The following is a 13,826-nucleotide window of genomic DNA, read 5'->3' on the forward strand; positions in this document are numbered from 1 at the left end:
AGCTGGGATTGGGTGGTTTGTGCTCAGTCTGGTGTAAAGGCACTTACTATGAGAGAAATCTGGACTCTTCCTGTTTTATTATGCTTGGCACAGGAGGAGGAATTAGCTAGCTTCAGTCTATTTAGGGAAGCAGTCTCAGATTGTAGTCATCTTGGAGGAGGAAGCTACAGCTGCTAGATTTTGCACACACTTACCAATCGTTCATAAACACTACTATTTGGGCCAGAGGAAGTCTTTGCCATCTCTCTGAGCCTTACCTGGGGAAAGCTTGGCCATTTCCAGGGGGTTGAAGTATTGGAGTCCTCAACAAGGCTGTGGTCATGTCAAAGATACACATTCGTTAGGACTTCATTTGCTTCTTACACATTCACTCAAGGCTTCTTCCACTTCCCATACTCTCCAGTGTGGTCATCCTTGTCTATCTATCAACCCTAATGATGCTGTCATTTCAACTTTCCTAACCAAATCTCATAAAAATAAGCTAAAAGTTATTTTTATGCACATCTCTGCTTGTAACCAACCTTTTATTTTCTCATATTTTACAGAAAGTGTCTGGGGAACAAGATGTCTGTGAAAGGTTGATGGTTATAGCTCGTGTAAGTTCATTGCTTTTCTCACTCATAACTTCTTCCCAGATAGTCTCATCCACATTTTGAACTACATCCGAAAATCAAATTTTGCTTAAATAATTACAGCCTAGATCTCTCACCTAAGTCTTCTGTATCCACCCCAAACTGATATAGATGTCTCAAGGGCACTTCAGACTCAACATAACCACACCAAACTCAACAATTTAATCACCAAATCCTGCATTTCTTTTTGGTTTCCTATTGCATTTTACACATCTCTGTGATGAGGATGCCCTTCGGTATGCTGTGAATATATGCTTCTCTTATTGATTGACAGATAAAGCTGCTTTGGCCAATGGACAGGCAGGATTTAGCCAGGTGGGAAATCCAAATAGGAATAGAGAAAAGTGGTAGGCAGAGTCAAGGAGACATCATGTAGCTTGCCGAGGAAGCAAGAGACCTGAACATCACCGTTAAGCCAAGACCACATGGAGATACACAGATTAATAGAATTGGGTTAATAATGAAGAGAGGGCTACCCAATAAAATGTCTGAGTCATTGACCAAACAATTTACAATTAATATTAGCCCCTGTGTGTTTATTTGGGACTGAAGAGCTATGCAGTGGGGAGGGGGTAACAGAAAGGTCTACATCTCTGAGTCATGCTTGTGGCAGTCTCCATTTTACTTCCTCTCACTGATAAATATAATCCATTTCAGATTGATATTAACATTTCTGGAGAAACCCTTTTATTTTTGGAGTGGACTATCTTCATGTTGCATCAAAACAACTCTTTTATTATAACTGAAATCTAGGCCTCAGCAAGCCTCCAAATCAATGTTCAGTTTGGCCTTTCTGCCTCTCTCTTCAGCCTCATTGTGTGGCCTTCTGCAATTTTTCTCTTCAGTTAGACTCTGTTGGCTTCCTGATCAGCCCAGTGCTTCCCCTGCCTGCAAAGCCACACCAGTGGAACAATTCTCTAGGGGACTAACAGAGGCCTCATTAGTATTACTAGGCTCAGTCTCAGGCCAGTGCATGCTCAACATTTACCAGACAAGCCTCTACTTGCAGTAGATGGGAATTAACACAGAGACCCACATCTGGACAAAGTGCAGAGAGTGAGAGAATTCGGAGGACCTGGAACCCTTCTCTCAAAGCTCAGGGAGATATAGGGAGAAGGCAGAAAGATTGGAAGAGCCAGAGGTGGTGGGTGACTCCAAGGAGACAGCTTCTTCTAGACACAATGGCACTGATATACATATGAATTCACAGAGATGGTGACAGCACACAAAAGATTGCACAGGTTCAAACTAGATAAAATTCCAGCAGTAAGAAGGAGATGTGGACACAAAGTTCCACCCCTGATCAAGAAGCTATTTAGAACTGATGCCTGCTGGGGAAGAGAAAATAAGTTTTCTCTAATGGAGTTTCACTGGATATATTTAATCACACTCCAAAGCAGGCCTCATATACAGGAGTAGTTGACCAAAGCAAAATGGGTTCCATAGATTTGTGTGTGTGTGTGTGTGTGTGTGTGTGTGTGTGTGTGTGTGTATGTATGTATGTATAGGGGAGCATTTTGTTTCATGCTGCATTTTTTTGTCTTATTTCTTTTGCTTTGTTTGTGCTTTTATATTGAGAGAAAAAAAGAATATAACGTTGGGTGAGAATTGAAGAGATCTGGGAGAACTTAGAGGAGGGGAAAGAATATGATCAAAATACATTGCATAAAAAGAGGAATCTAAAATGGCTGAAAGACACATAAGAAAGTGTTCAACATCCTTAGCCACCAGGGAAATGCAAATCAAAACAACTCTGAGATACCATCTTACTCCTGTCAGAATGTCCAAAATCAAAAACACCAATGACAGTTTATGCTGGGGAGGATGTGGAGAAAGGGGAACACTCCTCCACTTCTGGTGGGAGTGCCAACTTGTACAGCCACTTTGGAAATCAGTATGGTGATTCTTCAGGAAAATGGGAATAAGTCTACCAAAAGATCCAGCAATTCCACTACTAGGCATATACCTAAAGGAAGCACATTCATACAACAAAGACATCTGTTCAACGATGTTCATAGCAGCACTATTTGTAATAGCCAGAAACTGGAAACATCCTAGATGCCCCTCTACTGAAGAATTGATAGAGAAAATGTGGTACGTCTACACAATGGAGTACTACTCAGCAGAAAAAAAAAAACAATAGAACCTTGAAATTTGCAGGAAAATGGATGGAACTAGAAAAAACCATTCTGAGCAAGGTAACCCAATCACAAAAAGACAAACATGGTATGTATTCACTCAAATGTGGATTTTAGACATAAAGTAAACAATTAACCAGCCTACAATCCACACTGCCAGAGAAGCTAGTAAACAAGGAGGATCCTAAGAGAGACATACATGGTCCCCTGGAGAAGGGGAAAGGGTCAAAATCCTGTGAGCAAATTAGGAGCATGGGAGGGAAGGGAGGGAATTAGGAGAATGAGAAGGGAAGAAGAGGAGGGGTTAGGAGTATATGAGGGAGCAGAAAGGTTGAGTCAGGAGAAGAAGAGAAGAAAACAGGAATGGAGATACCATAATAGAGGGAGACATTTTAGATTTAAAGAGAAATCAGGCACTAGGGAAATGTCTGGAGATCTACAAAGATGACACCAGTTAACAATCTAAACAACAGAGGAAAGGCTACCTTAAATGCCCTCCCCTGATAGTGAGACTGATGACTGACTTATATGCCATCCTATCGCCTTCATCCAGCAGCTGATGGAAGTAGAAGCAGACACCAACAACTAATCACTTATCTGAACTGGAATTCAGTTGCAGAGAAGGGTGAGTGATGAGCAACGGGGTCCAAACCAGGCTGGTGAAACCCACAGAAACAGCTGACCTGAACAGCGGGGAGCTCTTGCTCCCTAGACTGCTTGCTGGCAAACCAGCATGAGACTGATGTAGACTCCAGAAACATGGGTTTCAGTGAGGAGACCTCAGAAATCTATGGGGCCTCCTGTAGTAGATCAGTACTTATCCCTAGCATAGTGTGGACTTTGGGAGTCCATTTCACATACAGGGATACTCCCTGAGCCAAGACACATGAGGATGGGCCTAGGCCCTATCCCAAAGGATATGATAGACTCTGATGATCTCCTATGGAAGGCCTCACCCTCCCTGGGGAGCAGAAAGGCTATGTGATAGGTAGAGTTTTAGTTGGGGGTGGTGGGGTAGGAAGGGAGGGAGAGGGAACTGGGATTCCCATGTAAAACAATCTTGTTTCTAATTCAAATGAAAAAATCTTCAAAAAAATTTAAATAAAAAGAAAAGATAAAAAACAAGTAGCAAAACACCATTCAGTGATAGGCACAAGGTAGCCAGTCTCAAGTGGGGTCAGAGGTGTCTGTGAGCAGAAGTTTAAAGAACAAGATAAGAAACTGAGAAATATTTGAGAAGTGGCTGAAATGTTTATAGTCATGCCATATGTGAGCCATGAAGTGTTTTACTTGGTTATTAAAATGAAGGTGTGATTCCAGAAGATAATAAAATTTAGAGTAATAATGTTATAAAATGTAAATGCATAACCAACAGCTCAAACAATTTGGTGTCTATCGGTCTAGCCAAGTAAACTGAGGAACAATATTCTTTGTCAAGAGAATCACAACATATAAGATTAACTTAGTCTGATGTCATTAGATATTTGAATCCCTTATTGGTTTTTCCCTTGATCTGACTTCACACTCAATCAGCAAACCTCTGATTATATCAAATTCCTCACTCAGAACTAGCCACGAGACACTGTCCTCAGCATTTATAACAGTCCATTTCTCACTGCAAATTCATAAATCAATACACCAATTTAACTGCCAACCTTATGACAGAGTTCATTCTTAGACAAAACCAGTACTTGGCTGCACTGAGATGAGACTGAAGCATGAGCAGGGCAGAGAACCAGTAGCCTCTGTTCTATGAGAGACCAAAAGGTAGAGTATCTCCTGAGGTCTTGTCTGGGTGGGGTACCTCTCAAATGACTGTCTTATGGCTCTATAGAGAATTTCCCTTTCTCTTCCATCCGGCATACAGAGACCCATGCTTTTTTTTTTAAAAAAACCATGCTACTGTTTGTAATGAGCATAATAAAAAATAACTTTTAGGCATGTAAAAACAGCTTAGTTAGAAACCCCACTACATCCAAAGCTGTACCTGACTACCAGAACTCTGTGACATCACTCATTCAAGGTAACCAGACACAGTATAGAACTCTGTGTTACCCACTGGACAGTATATAAACAGATCAAGAGCAATGCTCTGCTCTGCACATCTGGAGATGCCACCTTGATTTGCCCTGCAGCTGGAGAGTCTCCCCCAGGATCCTGACCCTGGAATCAGAGATTTCTATTAGAGACTGGATCTGATGTTCAGCTAAGATACTTCACACAGGTGAGCAGCCTTGGGGAGACAGGCTTAGGATCCTGTGAACCTCGTGTAATGACCCTCAGCATAATAAAATGTAACTTTTGTTATACAACTATGTGAATTTAGCTCCTTCTTGTGACAGGGGTTCTTTAATTCTGAGAATTACAGTCCCCTTTGGAATAAGAAGTACTTTAGAGATAACTTTATTTGCTTAAGTTGTTTATTTACTGAATAGTACTGTAATGAAAACAATAATGAATAAATGATACTGCTTTTAGGACCTCAAGTATTTTGTCCAATCCAGCTAACAAAAGTAGAAAAAAACTATGTGGACATTGAATTAGATTAAAAGCATGAGAGATTTCAAAGGGTAGGCATTGTAAAGAGCAGAAATAATAAAAAAAGTAGGCAGTGGGTTTAATTTCATTTTCACAAATTTATGGGTTGGAGTTCTAACCTTCAGTATCTCACAATAAGTCTTCATTTGAAAATAATGTAGATGTGACCTGTTGAGATAATGCCATGGATGGTTCTAATTCAATTTGGTGGGTAAATTAATGTATAAAAATTTTCCAAAGACACCTGAAAATCCAACACTGAGGAAGCTGAGGCAGGAGAATAATGATTTTTGAGGCCAGTATGGACTACATAGTGGAAAGTTGTCTCAGAAAAAAATAAAGGCAATTTGGACACAGAGATACATGTTTGTTTGTCGGGAGAACATCCATCAAGAACACATGAAGATGGCAGTCTACAAGTCAATGAGAGTTGCCAAGACTGAATCTTTCCCCTGAGCACTCAGATAAAATCATTTCTATTCACACCTCCAGTTTGGACTTATAACCTGTAGAACAGCGAGACAATAAAAACCTGGTGTTTGTGCCATTCACTTGTTCTAGCAGCCCTGCAATCTAATGCATCACTACAATAGTTCAACTGTTTCCAGGGACACAAGTCAGAAGACCAGAGAGTTATAGGAGTGTCTTTTTAAAAGGGTCATAAAACATCACACAATGAATTTAATATTTTATCCTGCAAGTAGAAAACAGAAGCACAAAATATTTATTATTAAATTATTTTTTTATATCTCAATCCCAGTTTCCCCTCCCTTCTCTCCTCCCACTCTCCCCACTCCCTCCCACCCCCTCCCACCTCCCATCTGCTCCTCTGAGAGGGTAAGGCCTCCTCTAGCAAGTCTGCTAAGTTTGTCCCATCATCTCTCCACCTCCCACCCCTGTGTCTAGGCTGAGCAAGGTATCTCTCCATATAGAATGGGCTCCACTAAGTCAGTTTGTGAATTAGAGTTAGATCTTGGACCCACTGCCAGTGGCTTCATATAATGTTCCAGTCACACCATTGTCACCTATATTAAGGGTCTAGTTTGGTCTTATGCAGTTTCCCCATTTGTCAGACCAGAGTCAATGATCTCTCACTAGCTTGGGTCAGCTGATTCTGTGAGTTTTCCCATCATGGTCTTGACTCCTTTGTTCATATTATCACTCCTCATTCACTTCAATTGTACTCCAGGTGTTTGGCCCATTGGTTAGTTGTGGATTTCTGCATCTGCTTCCATCTATTTCTGGAAGAGGGTTCTAGCTTCTCTGGGGTTGTGGATTGTAGACTGGGTATCCTTTGCTTTATGTCTGGTATCCATTTACGAGTGAGTACATACCATATTTGTCCTTCTGGTTTTGGGTTACCTCATTCACGATGTTTTTTTTTTTTTCCCTAGTACTGTCCACTTGCCTGTGAATTTTAGGATGTCATTGTTTCTTACTTCTGAGTAGTACTCAATTGTGTAAATATACCACATTTTCTTTATCTATTCTCCATTTGAGGGGCATCTAGGTTGTTTCCAAGATCTGGCTATTACAAATAATGTTGTTATGAACATAGTTAAGCAACTGTCCTTGTGGTGTGAATGTGCCTCCTTATGGTATATGCCTTAAAGTGTTATTACAGGGACTTGAGGTAGGTGGATTCCTAATTTTCTGAGAAATCACCTTACTGATTTCCACAGTGGCTGTACAAGTTTGCACTCCAACCAGCAATGGAAGAGTTTTCCCCTTTCTCCACATCCTCTTCAGCATAAGCTGTCATTGGTGTTTTGGATCTTAGCCATTCTGATTGATGTCAGATGGAATCTCAGAGTGGTTTTGATTTGCATTTTCCTGATGACTAAGGATGTTGAGCATTTCCTTAAGTGTCTTTCTGCCATTTGAGATTTCTCTATTGAGAATTCTCTGTTTAGATCTGTGCCCCGTTTTTTAAATTGGATTATTTGGTAGTTTGGTGTCTAGTTTCTTGAGTTCTTTGTGTATTTTGGAGATCAGCCCTCTGTCTGATGTACTGTTGATGAAGATCTTTTCCCATTCTGTGTGGAACCATTTTGTCTTGTTGACCTTGTTCTTTGCTTTACAGAAGCTTCTCAGTTTCAGGAGGTCCCATTTATTAATTGTTGCTGTCAGTGTCTTTGTTACTGGTGTTTTATTTAGGAAGTGGTGTCTTCTGCCAATGCATTCAAGTGTACTTCCCACTTTCTCTTCTATGAGGTGCAGTATGGATGGATTTATATTGAGGATTTAATCCATTTGGACTTGAGTTTTGTGCATGGTGATAGATATGGATCTATTTGCAATAGTCTGCATGTTGACAGTCAGTTATACCAGCACCATTTTTTGGAATATGTTTTCTTTTTTCCATTTTAAATTTTTAGCTTTTTTGCCAAAAATTAGGTGTTCATAGGTGTGTGGGTTGATATTCAACCAATTGATATTCAATTCCATTGGCCCACCAGTCTGTTTTTATGCCTTTACCAAGCTGTTTTCATTACTATAGCTTTATGGTAGAGCTTGAAGTCATGGATGGTGATGCCCCCACAAAAATATTTATTAATCAACCTCTTACCAGTGAACAAGTATTGATAAGAAAACTTACCCATTCATTTCCTGGAAGAGCGTGTCAGGAAAGTGCTATGAACATAGAAATTAACTTGAAAAATTGTTCACCACACTGAGTTACCCTGTGGCTCTCAACAAATGTGCCTAGAGTAGACACTACTCCAACTTTGCTTGGGTTCAACCACCCCAAAGCCTATCCACTTGCTAAATACTTAGTAGCTATTCCATAATGTCACTTGAGCAAGCTGCCTAGTGTCCCAGATCCCCAAGTTCTCTCATCACATTGTGAGGAATAATACATTTTCTACTCTTTCAAAGTTAGATTCTTAAAGAGGAGGACTCACTTCCTCCTTCCTGTCACACCAAACCAAACAAGTGTATTTTAGCTTGAAAAACACACTTCCCTAACTATTGTTCCATATGTTGCCTGCCTCCATGCCTTATCTTTTTTTAGGAAAACTAATCGTTTGGTTTCTAATTCATAGTCTCCTCTTGGGCAGAGATTATGGCCTCAGTCTAAGAACATACTTTGTCTTTAGCACCATATGTTCAGCATCTTCTACTCATGGCTAAGCTGGGTGGGAATTGGACCAAGGGTTTAGAGAGAAGGTTTTTTTTTTAATTTAAATTAAAACAATCTCATTTTACATACCAATTCCAGTTCCCTCCCCTCCCACTCTCCCCACCATCTCCACATCCCATTCCCCATCCACTCCTCAGAGAGGGTGAGGCCTCCCATGGGGGATCATCAATGTCAGTCACTTCATTTGGGGCAGGACTGAGTGACCCCTCCTGTACCCCTCCCAACTAGGCTGAGAGTGTATCCCTCCATAGAGAATCATCTCCAAAAAGCCAGTTCATGCACTAGGGATAAATACTGGTTCCACTTAGATTGTTAGCTGGTGTCATCTTTGTAGATCTCCAGACATTTCCCTAGTGCCTGATTTCTCTGTAAACCTAAAATGTCTCGCTCTGTTATGGTATCTCCATTCTTGTTATCTTCTATTCTTCCCCTGACTCAACCTTTCTGCTACCTTAAATGCTCTCCTCTGATAATGAGATTGATGACTGACTTATATGCCATCTGATAGCCTTCATCCAGCAGCTGGTTCAAATAGAAGAAGACACCCACAACTAATCACTGAACTGAACTGGAATCCAGATGCAGAGAAGGATGAGTGAAGAGCAAAGGGGTCTAGGACCAGGCTGGTGAAACCCACAGAAATAGCTGACCTGAACATCGGGGAACTCTTGCTCCCTAGACTGATAGCTGGGATACCAGCATGGGACTAATCCAGCCCCCAGGAACATGGGTTTCAATGAGGAAACCTCAGAAATCTATGGGACCTCCTGTAGTAGTTCAGTCCTTATCCCTAGCACAGGTCTGGACTTTGGGAGCCCATTCCACATAGAGGAATACACCCTGAGCCAAGACACACGGGGTGGGCTTAGGCCCTATCCTAAAGGATACGATAGACTCTGATGACACCCTAGATTCTCCCTGAGGAGCAGAAAGGATATGTGCTAGGTAGGGTTTTAGTTGGGGGGGGGTCGTATGGGAGGATAGGAGGGAGAGGGAACTGGGATTGACATGTAAAACAATCTTGTTTCTATTTTAAATAAAAAAATCTGCAAAACAACAACAAAAATACTGGTTCCACTGCCAGGGGCCCTATAGACTTCCTAAGTACCCCAACTGACACCCAAGCTCAGGGGATGTAGTTCAATCTTATGCAGGTTTCCCAGCTGTCAGTCTGGAGTCTGTGAACTCCCACTTGCTCAGGTCAGATGTTTCTGTGATCTTGACCTCTTTGCTCATCACTCCCTCTCTACAACTGGATTCCAGGAGTTCAGCTCCATGCCTGGCTGTGATTCTCTTCCATCAGCTACTGGGTGAAGGCTCTCTGAAGGCATTTAAAGGTAGTTTTTTCTCCATTTTTTTTAATTTAAATTAAAAACAAGATTGTTTCACATGTCAACCCCACTTCTCTCTTCCTCCTCCCCCCCCCACTAACACCCTACCTATCCCATACCATTTCTGCTCCCCAGGGAGAGTGAGGCCTTTCATGGAAGTCTTCAGATTCTGTCATATCCTTTGGGATGATATAGGGGCTAGGCCTTTCCCCATGTGTCTAGGCTGAGGGAGTATCCCTCTATGTGGGATGGGCTCCCAAAGTCCATTCCTATGCTAGGGATAAGTACTGATCAACTACAGGAGGCCCCATAGATTTCCGAGGCCTCCACACTGACACCCACATTCATGAGGTCTGGATCAGTCCGATGCTGGTTTCCCGGTGATAAGTCTGGTGGTCAAGAGCTCCCCCTTTTTCAGGTCAGCTGCTTCTATGGGTTTCACCAGCTTGATCTGGACCCCTTTGCTCATCACTTGTCCTCTGAACTGGATTCCAGTTCAGATTAGTGTTTAGCTGTGGCTGTCTGTTTCTACTTCCATCAGCTGCTGAATGAAGGCTATAGGATGGCAAATAAGTCAGTCATCAATCTCACTATAAGGGGAGGGCATTTAAGGTAGCCTCTCCTCTGTTGCTTAGATTGTTAACTGGTGTCATCTTTGTAGATCTCCAGACATTTCCCTAGTGCCTGATTTCTCTTTAAACCTAAAATGTCTCCTTCTATTATGGTATCTTCTTTCTTGTTTTCTTCTATTCTTTCCCTGACTCAACCTTTCTGCTCCCTCATGTCTTCCTCACTCCTCCTCTTCTCCCCTTCTCATTCTACTAGCTCCTTCTCCCCTCCCCCATGCTCCCACAACATTATATTCGGGAAACTCAATCCAACCCAACCTTTGTGCACCCTTCTGATCAGCTTCTCAGAACTCTTGGTCCTTGTTGCAAGGCTCACTGCTACCACATGCATTTCTAAAGAGCCTTGAGGGAGGGCCTGTCACAGGTTGGCATGTAAATATCCTTTGTAAGAGCCACTCTGAAACCATTGTATTCCTTCTTATGGATATGTCATTAATCTGCACATTTGGATGATTGATGGGGCAGGTGCCATGGCAGGAGAAGCCACAGGCTCTAGAAAAATGAAACCAAAGTAGATTCCCTTTAGGCTAGCTCAAAGGTTGAGATTGAGGAGGTTTTAATGACAGATGTGCTACTTCCTGCTCTGGCTTTCTCCAGCTGTGCAGACCAGACACTTGTGATGGGACCTGGGGAAAGAAGACCGTGGTGGTAGAGGGATGACAGAAATGCAGAGTTTCCTATGCTACCTGCTATAGGCACAAGCAACCCTGATAACAAGGCTGAGGACTTAGGTGCCTGTGGGTTAGAGATAAAGTTTGCAGGTGAAGCCACTGGAGTTCCGGGAAACCAGGAGGCCATTATACCATCTTTGATCCAGCAGTACCTCTCTTGATACTCATCATAAGCTGCAAAAGACACCTTCTTTGGTTTTGATAGTCAACATGGCTAAAAACCAAAAGACAAAAAAATCCTTCTATGGGCTTCAGTCCAGCTGCAGTGAGAAGAACTCTTCAGAAAGAAGGGGGAAGGCACACCTAGCTAGAAGTCTTAAGCTTGTTCTATGAGCTTCCACTGGCAATTCTACTGCTTATGCACATCTGACTTGCAGGGGAAGGGCACATAGAAACAAGACTGTTCTTAACCAACATGAATAAGAACCATTTTGTACTTGCTGAACACTGGCTGTGCTGCTCCTGGGCAACTGTATGCTGGAAGCTGTTGTCTCTCACCATTCTCTCTTGGAAGCATGTTCTTCATCTCCAGTGTGGCTTGTGATGTGCTTTGCAGAGCCCAGTTCCCTAGTATTCTACTCCTCAACTAGCACCATCATGTGAAACTGCCTCTTTCCATAGACAGTCTTCATAGCACTTGAGAGAGGACATTTTAGGATACATGTCTCCAGTGTATTTGTTCTTGTTATTTATATTCATTATCCTGCATCTCTTTCCCAGTACAGAGAAATGCCAAGAAGGCAAAGACACTGCCTGACTTTTCACTCTTCTTTCTCCAGGGTGTGAAACAGTCTTGAACAAAAGGCAAGTCCTCACTAAGAACTTTGGCCCTGTGAATTCTCACCATTAGGTAAAAGTCCTGACATTATGTGGACATGAAGTATCGAATTATGTTATCTTACTATGGATGGAGCATGTAGCATGATCCTGGGACTCAAGGTGAGTGGGATTTCTGCAAGCCAAACAGCCTTGTAGAGGGTCAGGGAGCAACATGAATTTAGGGGGAGGTGCTTAAGTCTCAGAGACTCATTTATAGCATCCTCATCATGGTCTTGGGGATGGAGATGACAATGGTATCCATGATTGCCTTCTCTGTAGAGTTGAGCATAAATTTTCAGAAGATGCATACTGCCCAGGCTTTACCTTTACTGCCCCTCAGCTGACCCATGTAGCTTCTTCCTCAGATTACTCATGCTCCACCTCACTAAGTTTCTTTGTGCAGTGGTTACCATGGCACCAACCTGCCTGGTTGACGTCTAAATATAGTGATAAAAGATTTCATCTGCTCTCAACTACTAAAAGACAAATTTGCGGAGCAAAGAAGAAAATAAGAGTTCCTCTGCTGTTATTTTTCTTTGAGGGGATACATTTTACTCTATTATCTTTTCAATAAGAAAAACAGAATGATTTAAAGTTTCTATTTGTATTGGAGAGGTCATGCTGCATTATCATACTGATGGTTTATTAAAGTTTGTTTTTGTAAAAGATCATAAGCTGCATTTTGTGGGAGAAGAAAAAAATCAAAGAAACATATTTGAAAATGAATGTTGCAATAAATCTTAAGTCAGAATGTACATAGAAAAATCCTGAGATGCACTGAGGGAGGAAAACACACAGTAAGAAAAAAATGAGGAGAGTTTCCTATCAGTAGTCACAACTGGAGCATAAAAAAGACTCCGAATAGCTTTGCAGTCACAGAAAGATCTCTGAGTATTATGGACACATCTCCTTAGGGATAGCCATGGGGTATGGTGATATCTGTGAAACTGTGCTTGGGCACAGGGTAAGAATTTTCTCCTCCCTACTAAACACAGTAGACAAAGAATATTAAAAGGTCACTCAAAGCATGAGGCATGCAGTAAAAATAGAAAGTCTGAAACAACCGAAACTCAGCTGCTCTCTCACTTAGATTCTCTTATGGCTTTATGATGTAACACTCAGAGAAGGCGGCAAGGAGATACCGGTAAGTGTGAACCACATATGTGTGTGCTGTTTTACTGTGCTATGGACCATGTGTGTGCTGTCCTACTGTGTTATGTGTTCAGTACAAAGATGAGGCTCAGAACGTTGCTAGCAGTAAGTGTTTCAGAAGCCTAAAGGCTGGTTTGACCATTGAAAGGTTACTATGTTAAGAAATAAAATCTAGCACCACTCTACCCTTGGAGGCACTCTACTTGCTCATGTAGAGCAGATTATTTTTAAACCTACTTTCTTTTGAGAAGTATGCCCACTATTTTCTTCCCAAGGAAATATCATTATTTATTCAGGAAGCCTGGTCATCAAACCTTCTGCTCTAGATGTGGGCATTGTCTGTTCATCCTTCATACCTACATAAGCTCTGGAGGTGGCCTGTAGAAGGCCTTGTCATCAAGTGTGGTACCTTGGGTGAATACTGTAAGTAAGACTCTGGATAGCAATTCCTTTGAGGTATGTGTTCTGACTACAGAATGGGTTTTGGCAAAGGTGGGATCTCAGCATAATCATCTTCAAATGTCAGAGAAGGTCATTTATCAGGAAAAATCAACCCAGGCCACATGCCCTGGAAAACCAGAATGGAGCTGCTGAGCACAATACATCAGCATGGAAAATATGAGGATGTCCCTAAGGTCGATCACCTTGCCATATAGACCATATAGATGCCCTGGACTGATGTCCCCATCCACAGTGCTTACAGGATACAGAGTGTCATTGTCTGGGTGACCTTGCATGTAAGTGTCTAATGAATTAAATGCTTTACTCTGT

Source organism: Cricetulus griseus, chromosome 2 (genome assembly GCF_003668045.3).
Source record: "Cricetulus griseus strain 17A/GY chromosome 2, alternate assembly CriGri-PICRH-1.0, whole genome shotgun sequence".
Classification (NCBI taxonomy): Eukaryota; Metazoa; Chordata; class Mammalia; order Rodentia; family Cricetidae; genus Cricetulus; species Cricetulus griseus.